This window comes from Bufo gargarizans, chromosome 4 (assembly GCF_014858855.1).
Source record: "Bufo gargarizans isolate SCDJY-AF-19 chromosome 4, ASM1485885v1, whole genome shotgun sequence".
NCBI lineage: Eukaryota > Metazoa > Chordata > Amphibia > Anura > Bufonidae > Bufo > Bufo gargarizans.
This window is the reverse complement of record NC_058083.1, coordinates 502,362,164-502,383,291: the sequence shown is the minus strand read 5'-3', so window position 1 is coordinate 502,383,291 and position 21,128 is coordinate 502,362,164. Positions and strand designations below refer to the sequence as shown.

At 45.9% G+C, this 21,128-nt stretch overlaps 1 protein-coding gene across 3 annotated transcripts in view; it reads left to right on the top strand.

Moving 5' to 3' along the window:
- EML4 (EMAP like 4) overlaps positions 1-21,128 on the top strand; it is a 189,879-nt gene that overhangs the window by 46,836 nt on the left and 121,915 nt on the right. The gene's annotated exons all lie outside the window — the stretch shown is intronic.

The following is a 21,128-nucleotide window of genomic DNA, read 5'->3' as shown; positions in this document are numbered from 1 at the left end:
TGACTATAGGTTGTACCTGTATTGTTATTGAGCGCGGTATTAGTATTTCTAGGTGATTCCCATTCTCATACATCCACGTGTTATGTGCTGGTAGTAACCCTTTCACTGCTGATCTTCTGCTGAGATAAGGTCATGGGATGAACAGAATGAGAGACGTGAGACACGTGGAGCCCCGCACGTGTGACACCAGGGACCATTGTGGAGCCGGAACCTCAGTAGCCTCTTGGGTCAAGATTTTATATTCAGGCATTTCATATTTTGTCTACAGCACAGACTACCACCTCGTCATGGGTGTACCTACCGCGGTGCATACATAACTGATGCTTTGGGCCCAACAGCTAAGGGGGGCCCATGTCCACTGACGTAGAACACACAGTGGATGATGACTTAAAGGATGAACAAACTGAATGTGGCCCTGTAACAGTTTACTTTGGGGCCCGATATTTACCCCCTATCCCTTCTGTACAGCGTGATTCCTATGCTGAGATGTCAGAATGTATACGGTGGCCCTTTTAATGTGTATTCTTATTCTACGATACATGGCGCTCCCTGTGACGTTGTGGTGCCCCCTGTCCCTGTGCCAGGACTTTGCGCCGCCGCCTCCCCCCCCCCCCGTCCCTGTGCCAAAAAATATATACACTGATGTGATGTTCCGTATGCAGTGCGGCTTTCTGCAGTCAGGCGGTTTGGGCTATCACTTGTAGTGGTATTCTCTCCCCCCCGGAGAACAGTAGCTGATTTTCAGGTGATGTCATCTGGCTGGCAGCACATCTCTATGATCCCCTGACAAAGCAGCAGAGATGTCCTAACAGTCCTCGGTTTGTCTGGTGACAATTGGGGGGACGACAATAGACAGCATTCAGGCAGACGGGCCTCTCTCTAAAGCCGGCCATAGAGAGGAGATGGTATCTGGAAACAATTCAATCCTGACTGTGAGTGGATGTTTGACTTCAGTCTAAAAATCTGCGTACCCCTTAGTGCACATAGGCATCATGGATTGGGTCCTCCACCCGTCGATGTGGCGGGGCGTTATATGGATAAGTTAGGGATCTTTTTTTTTTTTTTTTTTTATGTTTATAATTTTTTTTTAAATGCAAATCCTGGCTTTGGGGAAGTTTTTCATTATCACAGGCAGCAGAATTACATTGACAGATATCACCTATGTTTACAGATAAGACAAGCTCCACCATTTACAATAGGCTTATCTTCTCCCTCCTGACCTCTGTGCAGGATGCCTACAAAGGCCTCCCCCCTCCTATTTTTGTTGGAGGACGTATCCTCTAAAAGGCGCTCGGACCATTCCTGGCAGCCGGGAGAATGTGCAGCACAATGTAGCTTCACATGACATGGAGCCAAAGCAGAGAAATATTGTAGGTATCCCGAGAAGATCAGCACGGTGGTGGCCACGAGTGCAAAGGAGAACACGTAACGAGACATGGATAAGAGGAGTTGTAAAAAGGCCATCTGGCGCAGGAATGTGGAGGAGTGGCCCCAGATTTAAGCAGGCGATGATGGCACGGCTATTTAAAGGCCATTCCAGGCAAGCTATGCCCCGATCTGCATTTCTCACGTCGGTTTAATAACTCGGGTGCTGGAATGTCTTGTTTGAATGTTTTGACATAAGAGAAATGCTCTGTACAGTAAGGGTACGTTCACGAAATGTGCATGTAAATCACGACACCCGATGCTGATTTTCTTCCTGTGTGGACATGCTCTGGTGTCCAACACGGCTGGATTTGTGGCCACTGCCGCGGCTATCCCATTCATTTCTATGTGATTACTGCTACTCGGCAATCCTTGTGCAACCAGTGTAGCCCTAGCCTTAGCCCCATTAGATGGTCCTAATCCAGCGCCCATGGAAATTGCTCCAAGACGTGCAGCTTTCTAAGAAACTACGCCGCAATGGGATGTGGATTTTAGGCAGAGTTTGGGTTTTAATACATTTCAAAAATCCGCGGGATGAACCCACCCCAATGTTAGTCACATTTAAAGGGGTTCTGAACCTGGACCTATCCCATTCTTCACCTAGGCAGCCCCTCTGATTGGAACATCGGAGCATTTCGCACACCGATGCTCTTCCTTGCCCTGTGCTCAATCGTGCAGGGCAAGGGCTTTTTGATTAGATCCGTTGACGTTCTTGGTCTCTACTAGGCGGAGGGGGCGTCACCAGGCACTAATGGGCATGCTTTAGAGCTGCCCTAGCCTGTTTTACTAAAAGCCCACCCATTAGTGCTGGCTACGTCACCGGCAACGCTGCTAGGCGGAAACCTACCCCTAGCAGTGTAAGATGTAAACAAAAAAGCCCATGAAATGCTCCGATGCTCCTCACAGAAGGGCTGCCTGGATGAAGAAGGGTATACGTCCGGATTCAGCTCTGGACATCATAAACTACATGTTAGAGGCTGTGGCTGTTTCAGGGATAGAGCTGCAGCAGAAAGACACGCCCCCTGAGCTGCCAGGCTGTTAGAAAGGTATCGCCATGTACTATGATGTTTGATTTTTAATTTTTTACATCAATTATGGCATAACCCCTTTAACCCTTGGCAAGGAACACAGATGGAGCGTCTGTCATTCGGGAGTAGTCAACTTTTTTTTATGCAATACATGAACAGACAATTGCTTTCGGTGGGCCCTATGTAATGCTTCATGTTGCCAATGGTGGTGCTGCAGGAAAACGTAATGGTTGCAGAAACGTCACACCACAGGTTGCACTTTAGCAGGATGCCCTGTGACCCTTCTAATACAAAGGGATTGCCATAAACAGACAACCCATTTAAAGCGGTTACCCCATAATTAATCTGAAAAATCAGACATCATAAAGTACCTGATAATCTCTTTCTAACAAAGCTAGAACCAGCCCTGCACCTCACATGGATCCAGAGATCTCCACATTCATTGCTCCAATTATTCTGATTTATATCAAGCTGACAGTTTAGGATATGCCCATGAGAAAGGCCACACCCCCTTTCTGCTACAACAGGTGACAGATGAAGGATAGACCTGAGCATGTGCTTCTATCTGAGTGAACAGGACAAGAAATTTGTAAAAGAGCAAACAGGTGGCGCTATACAGATGGATTTCAGTGAATAACTCGGTTGATATAAGACATTTTAAATTGCATTCAAATTACAAAAGTATTCAAAACCCGGTTGCTGGTTTAAAATATGTAGAATATTTTTCTTGGGACAACCCCTTTCTAATATCATGGCTTGTTATTTGGCAACTTAACCACCTAACCGGCCAGCTCCAGCAGTGGGAAAAGTCGCTAACTGGAGGGGGGAGCGCTGCTTTAGATGTTGCTATCTCCTGAATGGTACCAGCTAAAAACATGCAACTGGTCTTGTTTGAAAGCTGACATTCCAAGCTTCCAGACTATACCAGAACAGCAATACGTTCAGGACAGGGGAAGATATCTCTGATATAAATCGGGATGCTGTGAATGCAGCTGAAAGTGAACGTAACAGCAGGTTTTACCCGCGATTATTCCCGACTCGATTTCTAACCGTGATTTCTCCTCTGTTGCTTGGACTTTAGCTGAAATGTCAGCTTTCAAACAAGACTGGTTGCATGATTCTGGCTGCTACCATTCAGGAGATAGCAGCATCTAAAGCAGCCCTCCCCTCTAAAGTTAGCTACTTTTCCTACTGCCCCAGCTGGACTCTGGCAAAACAGGTAGTTAAAGGGGTATTCTGGTTGGTTAACCCCTATCCTGTAGATACAGGATAACGTTAACTACTAGATCAGTGGGGGGGGGGGGGGGGGGGGGGTCCACCAATAAAAAGGAATGGAATGGCCGCTTTCTTCTTTTCAGGGAGACTGCAGGGGAGTACCGGGCCCCCGTTCTCTTGTGCTGTAGATAGGAGATAACTAGCCAACCGGAATGCCCTTTAAGAATAAAACGGAGCAGACGTAGCACAGGGCAGACCTGACGAGGAGCAGTTAGCTCTGCACCAGGCTGCTGGATCTGATTTATACTATTACGTAGCGCCAGAGCGATCGTGTGTGATCAGTTGTGACTGTGAAGGCGCTAGTATCTGTGCTGTACGTTCAGAGGAGCATATATTTGCTTTGTCTGCTTGGAAAGCCACTTCAGGCCTGTACCTCAGGGATAAGGAGTGGTCTGCACTTAAGAGGATGAGGTTTAAGCCTCCGACCTTGATTCAAATCCCGCTGTTTGCTTTTTTTTTTTTTTGTAATCTTGTCAAGTTGGATTCCTCTGTGCGCCGCGGGCCGTAAATATTGGAATGTGTCTGCGGATGGTATTAGGGAGCGTGCACAGCAGCAGCATCTTCACTAATGGTCATTGTGCTGAGCGTCTCCGGTGACTTTATCTTACTAATTCATTTTGCTGTTTACTACGCCTGTTACTGTTGACGAGTGCGTTCGCTTGTTTTACTCGTCTCCTCTAATAGTTTAATGTGCGGTTTGTTTAGACAGGATTTCAGGGAAATCTCATTGGAGCCACTTGTAGGATTTGTAATAAGGGAATCCGCCCACGGAGGAGTCTGTGATGGTTTTTACCTCTGGTTCTGCACTGACTATACCACAGGGCTCCATTGCAGAAATTAGGAACTTAGATTTCCAAAGAATTTGCGATTTTGTCATTCAATATGGGGAGGAATATATCGATAGCAAAAAGAAAGCTCCACCTGACCTGTGTGCTTCATCAGTGTAGTGTTAATTCTGAACGCCAGATTTTTCAGTGTATTTATACCATACATACCGTAGCTAAATTCCCTGATTCCCTTCAGTACTTGATAACATTTTGGCTTACAGCCACCACTAGAGGGAGCTCTATGCATAGGAAGTTATACAGTTACCATTTGAAATTATTGGCATCTGTAAAAAGTTCTTTGCACAAAGCTCCAACTGGTGGTGGCTGCAAGAAAGAGCCACGTTTTCCTGGTCAGGGAGAAGGGTCCGATGTTCAGATGTGGAAACGGCTCAGGAGGATTTTAAGACATGCTGTAGGTTTTGCTAACCTGCATCATACCATGTGAATTGTGGGTATTTCAATCTGCATGTGCAAGGGTATATTCACACACACACTGTGTGTTTGTGTGTGTGTATGTGTGTGTCTGTGTATATATGTATATATATATATATGTATGTATATATGTATATGTATGTATAAAAATAAGAAATTCCGCAGCACATCCAGGTAGTAAGAAAGTAAAAAAAAGGCTTTATTCACCAAGCATGCGACGTTTCAATCCTTTCAATGGGATTTTCCTCAAGCAGTGACATAGTGGGCAGTGCAATGTGCGTATTTAAACGCTTTCACATCATTAAACAATCAATAGTTCAAATACATTCATTTAAAGAAAATACATTTAAAAATAATGGTACAGACAGTATTATCAATATACTGATACAATCACATTATATCTCCAGTTCAAATACAGTGATAGTGTTGATCATTCCCATGATCGATCCAACATATCATATATAACATAAAATACTTTAATTATAGCAATAATCAATTCAGGTGTATGTCTTCCATAAAACTAAAATGTGCAGGTGTACCTTCAGAAGGATGATGAACTGGATGTGCGATGGGGCAGATGCACGTGGGTCCCGGCGTCCCGGGTATACCACTGCGCATGTCAAAGGACCTTCCTAGGGGTTCCGATCACATGATCATCCCAATGCGCCGATAGTTAAAGTGCGCATGTCCAAAGACCTTCAGGCATGCGATCGCAGTCTCTGCTCACTCCTCCGGTCATGTGCTTAGATGTATCACATGATCGGAGCTAGATAATAACGCAATCCAAGCGCTCAATGGTGTTGAGGACACACAACAAATGTAATTGTGTGTCAAATCTGAGTCTCAACAATATGGCTATGTCTAAAACATTATTTCAGTCCTAAAGTATTAAGTAATCAGACAATATAAACAGGGAATGTATAGGCATAGGCATAGGCATGTAACTGACCCACTACACGTATTTTCAATGGTCCTAGTAGAGTCTCACTGTACAACACATGATGTCAATTCACATATGCCGATATCGATGGGTCAGCGATCAATCAAAGGGGTAAGGGTGACTGTATATCAATGGAAGTACCATCACTATACAAAGAGAAACAATATGTGTTATGCGTTGGTGCCGCTGCTTCTCTTCTAGAGTGCTAAAATCAATGTTAATTATAAGATAGCCCCCCTAGTCTAAACGAGGAGTTCAGTGCAAGTGGCCTATGTTGTCACCATAGAGCCCCAGGCTGAAGTGTCCCACCTGTCAGCTGGATAACATCCCTGGAAATCCAACATGGCAGGTCCGGGATCGTCCTCTAGATTCCGGGGGCAAACCTATACAAATCCATTTAGAAATGTCACCAGTCCCCAATAAGATCGATGGCTCCAAAGACTAGTCCATGTGTTAAATCAGAACATGCGGATAGGACAATCAGACATCCCAAGTGTCCCATAGCTTTATCGTGTGTGGTCGTATTCATGCGTAAAGTAAGATCTCTAATGAATCTAATTATTTGTATATCCATAAAGGTCTTGCTATACTTGGATTGGCAAGATGATAAAGACTCATAAAAAAATTGCGTTCCATTGTGATTCAGTGGATAGACCTTCCATCGCTCACTCCTAATGTGAACAAACACGTTCACCACAATCCTGAGGGTAATAAAAACAAAATATAAGATCACCCTGTTTCATATATATATATATATATATATATATATATATATATATATATATATATATAATCGGCACTGGCTTCCAGGTGAAAGGGAATGGACTGATTTCCCTAATGAATATTCTAGGAAAAATGAGCGGCACTCCAAGAATAAAAGTAGTGAACCCTTTAATCACACCAGTGGTGCAACGTTTCGGCTCCAATCGCGAGCCTTCCTCAAGCTTGAGGAAGGCTCGCGATTGGAGCCGAAACGTTGCACCACTGGTGTGATTAAAGGGTTCACTACTTTTATTCTTGGAGTGCCGCTTATTTTTCCTAGAGTGTGTGTGTATATATATATGTGTGTGTATATATATATATGTATGTATGTATATGTGTTTATATTCATGTTTATATTCTGCAACTAAAATCCAGTCCCATGCATCCGTTTCTGGTACAAGTACATGGATTTCTGCAAGCACACATGCAGATGAATGGGACAGTCTCAAATATGTCTGCCACTTGTGAATGTACCTCATCGGAGTTCCTGCTCATCCATTTTCTATTGAAGAGTAGTGTGCTTCTCTTGGTATTCTGTTGCTCCCATTTGCTTGTTGTTTACTAGGCCTCAGGGAGACGCTGGCTTGTTCATCTGAGAGGGAACCAGTAGTCTCAGACCCTGTCACTAATCCTAGGGATTTTCAGTGTTACTAGGGCCTAGGTATCTGGTGTATGAATATTCCCACCTTCAGGGTCTATTCATACTGACAAGAGTCAAGGCTAGGTTTAGGGTTTCCTAGGTGGTGACCTTTTCCCTTTCCCTAGCCCTGAGGCCTAGTGTCTGGTCATTTTCCTTCTGTTGTCATTCTGGTGTTCTTCCCTTCCCCCTACACTGTGACGGTGTCCCCTTTTTTGGATGAACAGTCCTTTTTGACCCTAGTCCCGCTTTGCTCTTTTTTGTAAGAGAAAACTATTGAAGTGTATAGATATTCAGTAAAAATGGATCTTTCACACAATGAACCATAAGTGTCCTCCTTTGACCGTCCAAAAAGTTGGGAGGTATGTGGATGTAAAATACAGAAATCTGATGAAATTTTAACTTCTCCTAGTCAGGGCGGCAAAAGATTTCCCGCAGGCGTCGTCAGAAACACGCAGGCCTCTTTTATGGCTTGGGATTCAGTGCTGTCCGCTGCGCGGCCTTTCTTCTGACGCCACACTCTGAACATAGGGCACTATAGGCGGCATTATTACTTTCTTGCTGAGGCATGTATTTCCTAGTGTGTTTTTTTCCCTTTTTTTTTTTTTTTTTTTTTTTTTTTTTTTATTGCTTCTGTAGCGCCACCGTTCTGTGGTGTTGTGCGCAGATTGTCATTGATCTCAGCCCATTGTCCTCGAATCTAACACATGAGAATTACATAGGAAGCCGATTAACGGGTAGAAAATACAAACCCTATGGTCCTGCTAGTAGCTGAATGGACTTTTTCAGTTTTTTGGATGCCTCTGCACTTTTTTTTGCAGTATATACCAATGTATACTGGCTTGACGGAGGCCAAAAAGACTCTTGGCTTCTGGCATATGTAGCGGGAGCGGAACCTGTTGACAAGACTCGATGTGAACACAGCCTTACAAACATTGAAAGGTGTTGTGTAGCGTCTGTGGATTGGACTTGTGCTGCTCAGTTAGCAGTCCCCGATGAATCTATATTGGGACTGTGGCTTTGTGGACTAACGTTACACGGCCGTCGCTGTTTAACTTGGCTTTGGTGTTGCTTTTTTTTTCTAACGGTGTTGTGTCCCCCATCCTGGGCGACACCAGAGGCGGTAATCCATAATCTTACTATCTTTGTAGGTATGCAAAAACTCTTGACAGCTACTGACACCCACTCTGTGCGATGACAGACGAACAGCAGCGTCCTGCAGCCGGCACCACGACACATCCTGCTGCCATCTGAGAGGCGAGCGGTTTCTACACGCATGGGACTGTGGATGGCAGAGGGCAAAGAGCTGTGCTTCCTGTATCCGAACCTGCGTAACAAGGCCAGCCTGCAGAAATATCGTAGGGACGTGCCAAACAGCCATTATCACCTATTGCATAATATGGGATTGTCCTCTTTCATCAGCAACAGGAACATTCCCATGATACGCATGTAGGAATGCAGAGGGTAAAAAAACCCAGAATATTTAGGATGGATCCACTTGTATACTCTGCAGATTTTCCACCGTGGATTTTTAACAAATCGTAGCTCCGCAGTCTTCTCCGTGCTGGCCAAGCACAGCGCAGTACATTGTATAGCACCTGTGCTCGGTATCTCGCTCTGTTCCATTCTCTTCAGCGGGGCTAAGCTGCGTCTAGGCTACGTGACCGATAAACGTGGCGTGGCTGGCTTAGACATGCACTATTCAATGGCTGTGGCACTGACTGAAATTGCCGCGCATTAGGGACGAGCAAACCGTGCTCTGTCTAGCAAAAAATGTGTGGCCTCCGGCGAGGCGAAAAGAGTTATTTCATTTTAAAACAGGTATCTGAAGTCGGCTTTGGTACCAAGTTTTAAATGGTTTACAAGTTGAAAACCCAAATTGCAAGACTTCGGTGATGACGAATTTGCTTTGTACAGCATTAAAGGGGTATTACCATCACAGACTGAGGGCATATCGCTAGGATATGCCCCCATTGTCTTATAGGTGCGGATCCAAACCAATATATAGAACGGAGCCCTGAAAGTGGTGGAGGACGCACTGCGCATGCGCAGCCGCCCTCCATTCATTTTCTAGGAGGCCGACGAAAATATCCGACCGCTGGTTCAGCTATTTCCGTTCAGCCCATAGAAGTGGATAGGAGTGCTAACTGGTCATGTGCCGGTGCGCTCCCATTCACTTCTTTGGGGAGAGTGCTTGGTGGTGGCTGGACCGGAGTCCTCCAGCCACCAATTTGCGGGGCCCCATTCCCGATATAGGTGCAGGTCCCTATCCTAGTGATAAGCCCTCATTGTCTGAGATGAGATGACTCCTTTTAAAACAGTTTTTTGAGCAAAGCGACTTCAGACCTAGAATCCTAATCTCACTTCACTCATCCCTACCGTGCATGTGCTCTGCTGTCTTCGCCAGTGCCATTGATTGCCTTTGATTGGAGCCACAGTGCATATACCCACCTGGAGCGGGTGTTCAGGGCCCCCATTTTAGGCCAAGCGTGCTCACTTCTAAACCATTTTTTGCTTTTGTGGGTTTGACTTTGGAACCAGGTCAGTAGGTGTCTGAGATGACTGCCTCGGCTGGTTGTTTTTGCAGTAGAAATGGCAAACTCTCTTTATCTTGGTCTTAGATGGCGGCAATAAACTTGGACCAGAGCATAGCACTGCAGTGGTTTGGCTTCCCTCCAAAGCATGAGTGAAAGAGGGGTCGCCAGAAAGCAGGCAGAGTAAGACAAAGATCTCAGGCGGTTCCTCTACTGTAAAACGTTTGGTCATCACTGATATTATTGTGTCCTAAGAGGGGCTTTTCCCCTTTTAATAAGTTTAATAGTGCTGCCAAGTAGTTTTCTTAGGCAAATATGAAAGTGAAGTGATTGTTGTTCTGGCTGTGAGGAGCTCTCGGGTGACTGTTCGGAAGGCGCAGGATTTGTGCTCTTGAAATACTCAGGTATCTGTATATAGAGCGTTACGTTCCAGCAGGTCGTGTGAGGACAGCGCGCTGTGTAGCCTCAGCTGAGACTGCGGCGCTTACCTCCTGCACTTGTCTGGGCTTCCTTCCTGCCTCTCTCGATGAAATGATTGCTATCTTTTCACATCTTCAAGGAAACCTTCTAGACTTCTATGACTTGACCCAGCGACGTTCTGCTGCAGGTATTGGGGTTCTCATAGTACCGCTAAAGTCCATCTGTCAGCAGATTTGTCCCTATGACACTGGCTGACCTGTTACATGTGCACTTGGCATCTGTGTTGGTCCCATATTCATATGTTCCCGCATTGCTGAGAAAAAAAATATGTATTCATATATGCAAATGAGCCTCTAGGAGCAACGGGGGCGTTGCCGTTACACCTAGAAACTCTGCTCTCTCTGCACTTTGGACAGGACCAGACAGTGAAAACATCATCACACCAGGTCCTGTCAATCAAACTGCAGATGGTGTGGCAGTTGCAGAGAGCTGACCCTCTAGGTGTAATGGCAACGCCCCCGTTGCTCCTAGAGGCTCATTTGCATATATTAAAGGCTAACTTTTCTCAGCAATGCGGGCACATATGAACATGGGACCAACACAGATACCTTCAGCTGCCAAGCACACATGTAACAGGTCAGCCGGTTTCATAGGTACAAAACTGCTGACAGATGCCCTTTGAAGTGTAACCTAGGCTCAGTTCTGCCTACATGGGGTCCTCTTACATGTGAAGATACATTTTGTGAAAAATGAGCATCAAACGACGATATAGCGAGTTTTCACGCTCTAAAGACATGCACGATCGCATGTTTGGTTTTCCCCTGCAACTTCGATGGTGTTAAAATTGCTTGTCTGCCGTCCTTCCCTAAGGTCTCCTTGCCCCTGTTAAATGCCCCCATGGTAAAAAGACCTTTAAAAGAGGTTGTTCAACCCTAGCGACCTTTTTCTGCAGACTCCCTAGTGCCTAATCTCCGCCACTTGGGTGCAGCTCCATAGCTCAACCTCGGGCGCCGCAGGTCTTTGTTCTCCTCTCTTTTGATGCAGGTCACATGGCAACTGCAGCCAGTGCTGGACGCATGGGTGACATGTCATCACTGTAGCTACTGGGAAAGGAACCCATGATTGTGGTTCCTACCGTAAGAAACGGGGATTCTTCTGATGGGAAATGGGGTTGCGACCAATATAGAGTATTACAGCTCCCAACCGATATTGACTTCTTGCCACCGTGTAATTTCTCATGTCTCGTTGATTAGGACTCTGCACCTCCTGCTTAGCAGAATATGTGCACCACCTTCGCTCAAAGCAAAAACCTTCCTCTGCTTCCTCCTCCCTTCTCACTTAGTTTACTTAAACTATTTCACACCCTTTCTGTAGGTTTGGATTAGTGAGACGTCTTCAATGAAAGATGTCCAGACCAGTTCAGACTGCCTTGTGGTATTATGGTCCTATGAAAACACACTCAAGAACAAAAGGCAGCCGCAGATCTGTTATCACAGCGCGGAGAACGTCAGAAGCCGTATTTACGGAGGACAGGTCTGTCTTCAGCCCTCGGGTGTCCCTTGTAGTTCTCTTTGCAGAAGTTGTTGCTGGTCTAGTTCTGTGGACTGAAATGCGCGGGAGGCCGAGATCCAGTGTACACAGTCCTGTCCTGAACATACAGGCGTTATTTACAGAGTATTACAGACCATGGGAAAATCACACCGGGCGGAGATCTCTGCGGTGTGCAGTAAAGGCCGTCACACGAAGACGGAATATTTTTTTTTTTTAGGGTCTTGTGTTGACATACCGGATTCTCTGCTACCATTTTACTCTGCAGGTGCTCTGTATGCTTCTATCAGAATTAAATTTGGCCTGACCATTTTTTGAGTCATGTATTTTTTTTGTTTTTTTTTAGGTGTTTACAGTACTTTTTACTGATGTTTTTAGCTAGTAGCGTTTCTTTTTTGAACAAGTTTTTGGTGTCTTTTTTGTTGTTGTTGTTGTTGCATACCCTGTATTTTTGTGTACCCCCTGATGTTACTTCATCTTTAGATCTCTACGAAAAAAAAAACCCACTATAAAACATGAAAGGGTGCATTTTATGGAAAAAACAAATAAAAAAAAAGGCTAAAGCTGCCTAGAAAACAATTTTGGGATCCTGTTGGACAGATATAAACGCCGCCTAGAGTAAGTGGGAAGTAATTTTTGCTGGCTCCTGGGCTGTAGGTGACGTCACCTGGTAGGAGGCTTTAGGCGGTCTTGTGTCTTCTGTTTATGATTGATATGCAGCCGTCTCCCGGATCGTGCAGCTATTACAAGCCATGGTAGGCCGGGGGCGCCCCCGCAGCGCTGCCTAATTATATCAGGTTCCACCTGCCGCTTTGTTTGTTAAGGGAAGACGCATGTGTTTTTCAGATGAGCGCTGAAAGAACATCCTGTTTTGCATTGGTTCTCTGCAGGACGGACAGGTAGTGTCATCTGGGCCGGAGATAATGGCTGTGTATATAGTGGAGGCAGCTGGCCGACGTATTCACTCCATCGGATCTGTGCGCTGCGGAAAGTTGTATGTGCTCCGTAACATACTTTTTTTTATCTATACATCATATAGACTTTTTAAGATTATTTGAATCTTTTTAGAAAAGTGTTTTTGTTGTGTAGCGGCTTCCTGTGATCTGCAGCGGCTTCAGACCTCAGTCCATAGTTTCTGTCCTGATCCGACCCGCGTTTTTTTTTTGTAGACCCATTCATTTCAATGAGGCCGGAAAAGATGTAGACAACATCTGTCTGCATCCGCACGTCCATTCTGCGGCAAAAAACAAAACCTAACATGTCCTATTGCTATCCCTTTTGCGGACAAGTATTGGGACATTTCTACAGAAGTTAAAAAATAAATGGTGGCATGCACTCGGCCGGGATCCGTGTTTTGGGGATCTACGACTTGCGGACGGTAATGTGCATGGGCCCTAATTTGTTCATTTTTCTGGCAAAATAACGGAGTCCGTGACTGAACTCATCAGACCCAGTTTTTAGAACCAATGCACTTGATCTTCGTTTACATGCGTATAGCATACTGATCCATTCATTTCTATGCGGCCATGCGCGCATACGTATTTTCCGTGTCACCGCCCTGCAATTTTAGCGGTGTGTCCTATTCTGGTATGTTGTGGGTGAGAATAGTCCTTCTATTGATGCAAGTCATTTGTGGTTTGTGGACACAAATATGGACACTGTTGTGTGAATGAGCCCTAACTCAGTGGGGTCTGTCGGGTGAGGTTGGCATCTCTTTATGTGGCGGGTCCGTCCCATCTTGAATTCCATTTTTCTGGGCGTTTTTGATCCGTTTATGAGCCATGGAAGAAAAAAAATGTGTAGGTTATTTTTACAAACTAGGTGCATTTTTACTGCTGCGTCACCGTGCGACGTGTTTTCGGCAGATGAAACTAGTCCTGGTCATGAGATGGACACGCAGGCACATGATATGTTATAGCGTGCTTCACCTGTGCAAGCCATGTGACAGAGAACCACATCGCGCAGCGGCAGTTTACGGTATGCAGATCTAATAAGCCCAGGGCTGTTTCGAAGGCCTCATGCACACGACTGGATCAGTTTTGCAGACTGAAAACCACCGATCTTCATGTGAAATCTGCATATTTCTCAGTCCCATTTATAGAAATGGCTATGGTCTACAAAACGGGTAAGAGTAGGACATGTTTTGTAATCTGTGGGACGGACATACGGATGCAGACAGCACATGGATGACAGCCGTGCTCTGTCTGTTTATTTGGGGGAGGGGGGGACCCAAAGAAATGAGTGGCTGTGTGAGATCGGCAAAAAATCTGGATCGGACATGTGCATGAGGTCTTAGTTATAAGGTGCCGCTACATCTTCCCAAGCTGTCGGCCATATCGCGCGGCTTCCCCCATACACATGCACACTAGGGTTACCATTACTATTCCACTCTGTTCTCTCCAGCAAAAAAGACGGAAGGGAATGAAAAGCAGGTCAGAGCCCGAAGCGGAGTCCTTTGGACTCCATTTGCCCCATTGAAGCGAATTGATCTGTTGCGGTGTTGAGATTTATACCTCCTGATAGAAAGCTCAGCAGACGGCTAAAGCACACCCTGTGTCCAGCCTGACGGGTGAATGAGCCATTAGTGATTTCTAGAGATGAGCGAATTTCATATTTTGACATTCATTCACACTTCGTTTATTGGTAAAAGCAGAATTGCGTTATGGATTCCGTTACCATGGACCATAATGCAATTCTATGACTGAATGCATAAAGGAATGCCTTTAGAGGCATCCCGTTATTCATTCCATCATAATAAATGTCTATGGCCTGCATAACGGATCCGTCCCGGTTCCGTTATGCAGGGGAGTCCTCTCCTGCATAACTGAAACGGGACTGATCCGTTATGCAGGCCATAGACTTTTATTATGATGGAATGAATAACGGGATGCCTCTAAAGGCATTCCTTTATGCATTCAGTCATAGAATTGCATTATGGTCCATGGTAACGGAATCCATAACGCAATTCTGCTTTTGCCAGTAAACGAATCTGAAACTAATTTCATAAGTGGGTATTCGCTCATCTCTAGTGATTTACATCGGTGATTGTGAGCCAAAACCAGGAGATAAGGTATACGGGAAAGATCTGCACCTGTTCTGTGTTTAGAGCCGCACCTGGTTTTCGCTCACAATCGCCGATAGAAATCACTGACCGAACACTGAATGACGCATAATACTCTAAGCATGCCTTCTGATGTGGCTGGAAAAAAATCTGCTGATTCTAAGGCCTCATGCACACAACCGTGCCGTTTTTTGCGGTCCTCAAAAATACGGAAGCCGCCTGTGTTGCCTTCCGCAATTTGCAGAACGGGCGCCGACAATATAAATGCCTATTCTTGTCCACAAAGTGCGGACAAGAATAGGACATGTTATATTTTTTTTTAGCGGGGCCGTGGAACAGAGCCACGGATGCGGACAGCACAGTGAGTGCTTTCCGCATCTTTTGCGGCCCCATCGAAGTGAATGGGTCCGCATCAGAGCCGCAACGGTTGTGTGCATGAGGCCTAAGTCAGCAGCTGGCTTTGTAATTTATTTTTGTTTTTCCCATAAGACATTTTGCTAGTCATGCGTCTGGCTTTCTAAATTAGATTGGCTTGTATAAAAATGGCCGACAGTGAATACCTGTGACTCGTGCTCCGGTGATGGAAGGAATTGTCTGCCACTCACAGTGCTGTTCTAGTACCTCTCCCAAGGCAGTTAAATCACACCTATTAACTTCAGTCTACAAAATTTTCAATCAACACCTTACCTCCATGACTGAAGCACGAGTCACTAGAATTTAAAGAGGACCTTTCATGGATTTTTTTTATTAAATACCTTTCTTTGCCAGGTTCCCTCCCGCTGATGCTGCCACCCTGCTTGTTTTTTTTTTAAATATCGCTTGTATGCTCTGCTGTGCCCCCCTGCAGTTTTTTTTTTATTTTTTATTGCCCAGTATTTTAATGGGGAGGAGGAGACGCCAGGGTTTCTCAATGGGCGTCTTCTTCTCCCTGGCTGAGACACTCTCCACTGTGATTGGATCTCGGCACAGCCAGGGAGAGGGAGATGCCCATTGAGAAACCCTGGCATCTCCTCCTCCCTCTACTGAAAAAAAACCCTGTGAGGTAGAAGCCAATTTTCCCCACTTTAGGGGAAAAAAAATTCCTTCCTGACTCCAATCAGGCAATCAGAATAAATCTCTGGATCAACGACCCCTCTCTAGTAGCTATACCCTGTAATATTATTACACTCCAGAAATACATCCAGGCCCCTCTTGAATTCCTTTATTGTACTCGCCATCACCACCTCCTCAGGCAGAGAGCTCCATAGTCTCACTGCTCTTACCGTAAAGAATCCTCTTCTATGTCTGTAGAAACCCTACGTATTGCAGTAGAAAATTCTTTTTTTTTTTTTTTAAACCCATTCGTGTGTTGCAGTGTCATTTACTGCACATTTTTGGTGCAGAACTCAAAGCGAATACTTGCAACAAATCTGTGATGTCTGAACAGAGCCATAAGTCAAATTCTCCTACAACCGGTTTCCCTCTCTGCCTTTAGGTCCACCACATGAGGACCCTATATAAAAAGACCACCAAGGTGCAGGGGTCAGCAACCTCCAGTGCTCCAGCTTTGGTGAAACTCCCAACATGCGCCATTCACTTCTATAGGAGTTCTGGCAAAAGCCAACCGAGTGTGCACGCTGGGAGTCGTAGTTTTGCCACAGCTGGAGTGCCGGAGGTTGCTGATCCTTGGTCTACAGGCTGAAGTGAATCCCTCGTCTTCACCTAGGGGTGGATCAAGAGTTAAGAGAGTCTCTTGTTTGCAGCTAACTGTTTTCTCGGCGTGATTTTTGCAAGACTTGCACGACCAGCAGCACTCAGCGCCGCAGGCTGTTTTTCTTCATGTCTCGTTCCCAGGAGGATTCACAAGATAATGGGCTGGGCTAGATTTTAATCATTCTAGAAGGAAGAAAAAAATAAGAAGTGTTTCTTTTCTTTCACTTCATTTGAGATTTGTTGACAAAGGAGAAGAGCGCGGCGCTGCCAAGACTGCGGGGCCTGCTCGCTGCCAGGGCAGAACCTTCAATATCTTCTTGGCAGGTGTTTTCTAAGAAAATAGTGGTGTGGATTATATGTAAAGTTGCCTGAGTGGTGGAGGCCGTGAATTATATAACCGGTGTACACGGCTCGTCTAACAGGGCATTCCTGGCTAATTATAGCCAGCGACTCTTCTTACAGGCATGTATTACAAATAGTTTAGAGGGTCCAGGGAGAGCGTTGTGCCCAGAAGGGTCCAGGGAGAGCGTTGTGCCCAGAAGGGTCCAGGGAGAGCGTTGTGCCCAGAAGGGTCCAGGGAGAGCGTTGTGCCCAGAAGGGTCCAGGGAGAGCGTTGTGCCCAGAAGGGTCCAGGGAGAGCGTTGTGCCCAGAAGGGTCCAGGGAGAGCGTTGTGCCCAGAAGGGTCCAGGGAGAGCGTTGTGCCCAGAAGGGTCCAGGGAGAGCGTTGTGCCCAGAAGGGTCCAGGGAGAGCGTTGTGCCCAGAAGGGTCCAGGGAGAGCGTTGTGCCCAGAAGGGTCCAGGGAGAGCGTTGTGCCCAGAAGGGTCCAGGGAGAGCGTTGTGCCCAGAAGGGTCCAGGGAGAGCGTTGTGCCCAGAAGGGTCCAGGGAGAGCGTTGTGCCCAGAAGGGTCCAGGGAGAGCGTTGTGCCCAGAAGGGTCCAGGGAGAGCGTTGTGCCCAGAAGGGTCCAGGGAGAGCGTTGTGCCCAGAAGGGTCCAGGGAGAGCGTTGTGCCCATTGCTAGACATGTAGATGTAGCACAGCTAAAAGGAATGGTTATTTAATGTGTTAATGGAGATTTTCTTACCGTAGTTTGACTTTTTTTTTTTTAATGGTGTTACCACAGTTCCTTTTTGGTTCTGCTACATCGGTATTTAAACACGAGGGGGCGCCATTACATCGTAATTACAAAAATAATCTGGTTTTCATTCTGAATTATATTCAAATATCATTTTAATCGGTTTTCCAGGATTTTAATATTGACCATAAAAGTAAATGGGGACAGCGTGCTGGGTGTCGGACCCCCGCTGATCTGATATCGATTACCTATCCTGATCATATGAACAGGACCCCTGTTCTGGGGACTGGTCTGATCCCAGCGATCTGACCCACACTAACACTATTCGGATTACCCCTCGGAGCTCTGTTTTTCAGATACAGAACTCCAAATCCCTGCATAGACATAAACTGAAAAGATTATATTCTGGCTGTCACAGTCACCACTAGAGGCAGTGCAGTAGTTCTCCTATGTATAAATGGTGGATATTGAGCTCCCTCTAGTGGTGGCTGCGGGCAGCATGGACGTTATTTTTAGTCTACGTCTATGCAGAGATGTTGGAGCTCTGTGTCCGAAAAACATTTTGATCATAAAACTATACAGGTTTGAACCTTTTTAAGACCTGAAAAACACAACTATTTTATCACTTTCTATAACTTTAATTGGCAAGCGCATGCAGCTGCCCCTTACAACAACCCTTTATCCAGACTGGATTTTCACTCCCATCATATTCTATTGAAACTGGCGTTTTTTTATTTTATTTATTTTTTGTTTTGTTTTTTGCGCCTCCTTCCTCCTCTAAAAGAACATTTCTTAAAGGTTTCCTTGTATATGCCGTCCCTTTAAATCCTTGGCTGTAAGACATCTGGACTGAGCAGTGTTTTCCTTATGGATTCTGGAGCCTTAATAACTAGGGAGCCCACTGTTATTATTGGCTTATAGAGGGTCCGGGTGGGGGCGGAGGGCCCGGCCTCCTGTTCCTACGTGAGGTGCAGATCTCCGTCTCTGACCTGAAGAGCTATTTGGGAATGTCCAAATAACGCAGTATATAACCTCCAATAGCTCGGGGATTGTTATGACAGGGCTCTGAATTCCTGCTGCCAGCTGCTCGTAAAAAGCAGATACCAAACCGAGAACACATGGAGATTTCATCCACATGATTCTGAGAGGCAGGGGAGACGAGGAATTGTCCCCCCGCCCCTCTGCTAACCATCAGCCTGGACTAGATCTGCTAGAACGCGCCCTATCGATCAGTGGCTCTGACAGGAAGAGTTACCCCAACCCATTAAATATCAGTCCTGAAGTTATGTCCTTGAATCACCCATATGTCTCGGAAAGCTCGGCGGCTACACCTCCCGAGGGGGTAGGCGCCCATCTTTTCCCTGCTCCGATGTAGCCTAAATAGTTACCTGGCAGAAGGCATTCCGTACAGGCGCTGACTGTTTTAGGAGGCGTCATCCAATATCCGCCCTCCTCCCCCCAGGTGCAGCTTGAGTTACATTGAGACCCTCACTGCCCTAGACCACCAGGTATTGTCCCCTCTATACCCTTTACCACCCTAGACTAACATTAAAGGGATTCTGTCACCTCTCATAACACAAATTCAGATTTTAAACCAGTCATGCTCCACAGATTACCTTGAATCGGCTTTGCTGTTCTATACTGTAATCCGTCCAGTAGTTTTGCTGAAAAACGACTTTGATAATTATGCTAATTAATCCTGAAGGTGCCCAGGGTGGCGGTATGTTCCACTTTGTGTGCCCAGTAACGCCCCCCTGCAGTGCCCAAAACGCCTTCCTCCTGAATCCCTAACAGCAAATCGCACTGGCGCAGCCCTCAGTGGGTACTGCGTCTGCGCGAGAGTTCGCTCGGCCGTCGGGGAGGAGAGGGATGAGACGCTGTGGGCGGTTAGGGATTCAGGAGGAAGGCGTTTTGGGCACTGCAGGGGGGCGTTACTGGGCACACAAAGTGGAACATACCGCCACTCTGGGCACCTTCAGGATTAATTAGCATAATTATAAAAGTCGTTTTTCAGCAAAACTACTGGACGGATTACAGTATAGAACAGCAAAGCCGATTCAAGGTAATCTGTGGAGCATGACTGGTTTAAAATCTGAATTTGTGTTATGAGAGGTGACAGAATCCCTTTAAGGGCCCATTCACACCACCATATTTTTCTTTCCGCATCCGTTGCAGATTTTTGCGGATCAGATGCAGACCCATTTATTTCTATTGGACTGCAAGATCCACAGATAACGCACCATATGCTATCCGCCTCCGTATGTCCGCATAAGATAGAACCGGTCATATACTTGTCTGCAAAATGCGGTCCGTGGCTCTGCAAAAATGCGGATTGCACCCTGAATGTGTTCCATTTGCAATCCGTATTTTGCAGATCCGTGTTTGCAAACTTTAATGCCCTGTCATGTCACCCTTGAATCTTTTTTATTAGGCTACATTCACACGACCGTGCGAAACTGTAAAACACTGATATTTTGTGGGCCACCCATGGCCGGCACTGATGGAAATAACTATTGTTGTCCGCAATCGCTTGCACTATCTTTCTTGTGGGGCCGCGAAATGGAACTACAGGTGCGGACCCATTCATACGGCTGTGTGAATGGCCCTTAAAATTATGCATTTAGTTTTTTTTTGTGGATCTGAAAAATACTCCTTTTTTTTTTTGCGGAGAACTGGAAGAATTTGCTGAACAACTGATCTAGATATTTTGTGGACTGAAATAATATACGGCCGTCTGAGCCCTAATGCTAGCGCTATACAATGTTATCGGAGCGTATGGCAGAATTATTTGGATACTAGCAGAAGGACCCGGCTTTGCACGGGTATAATTCATCTATTTGCTGTCCCGGAGTCCTCCATAGCTGAGGCTGATGTACTCAAAGTTAATGTTTGCAGCCATGGGAAAATGGAGGACCCCCCCAGTCCAGGCGTGCCTTACAAGGAGCGGTGAGGGGTCCGGCCGGATGGCCTGATAATTACCCAAATGCTCTGGGCGGGTGGGAGTTACAAAATTGTTCCCATATTAGCAAAATAAAACCAGTCAGTCCCATGCGTCGCCCACCTGCTGAGGCTTTGCAGCTGCTGCAGGACTACAACTCTTAGCATGCCCTGAGAGCCGCAGGGTAGGAGTTGTAGTGTTGCAACGGGTTAGCCACCATTCCATTAAAATGGATTTGAAAAAAATGGCTGCTTTCTTTCAAAAACAGCACCATCTCTGTCTGTCTTGTCGGGTACTGCAGCTCTGCTCCATTGGAGTCAGCAGGGCAGACTGTAATACCAAACACAACCTGCGGACAGGGGTGGCGCTGTTTTTGGACCAAACCAGCCATGTTTTTCTAATCCTAGACAACCCCTTTAAGATCTGATTTGGCAATAGATGCCACTTCTCCTAAAGTGACAAACGCATGCGATCGCAATCGGTGTAAACCCCCAACTCTATTATTCCCCCCCCCCCCATCCTACTATTAGTAAG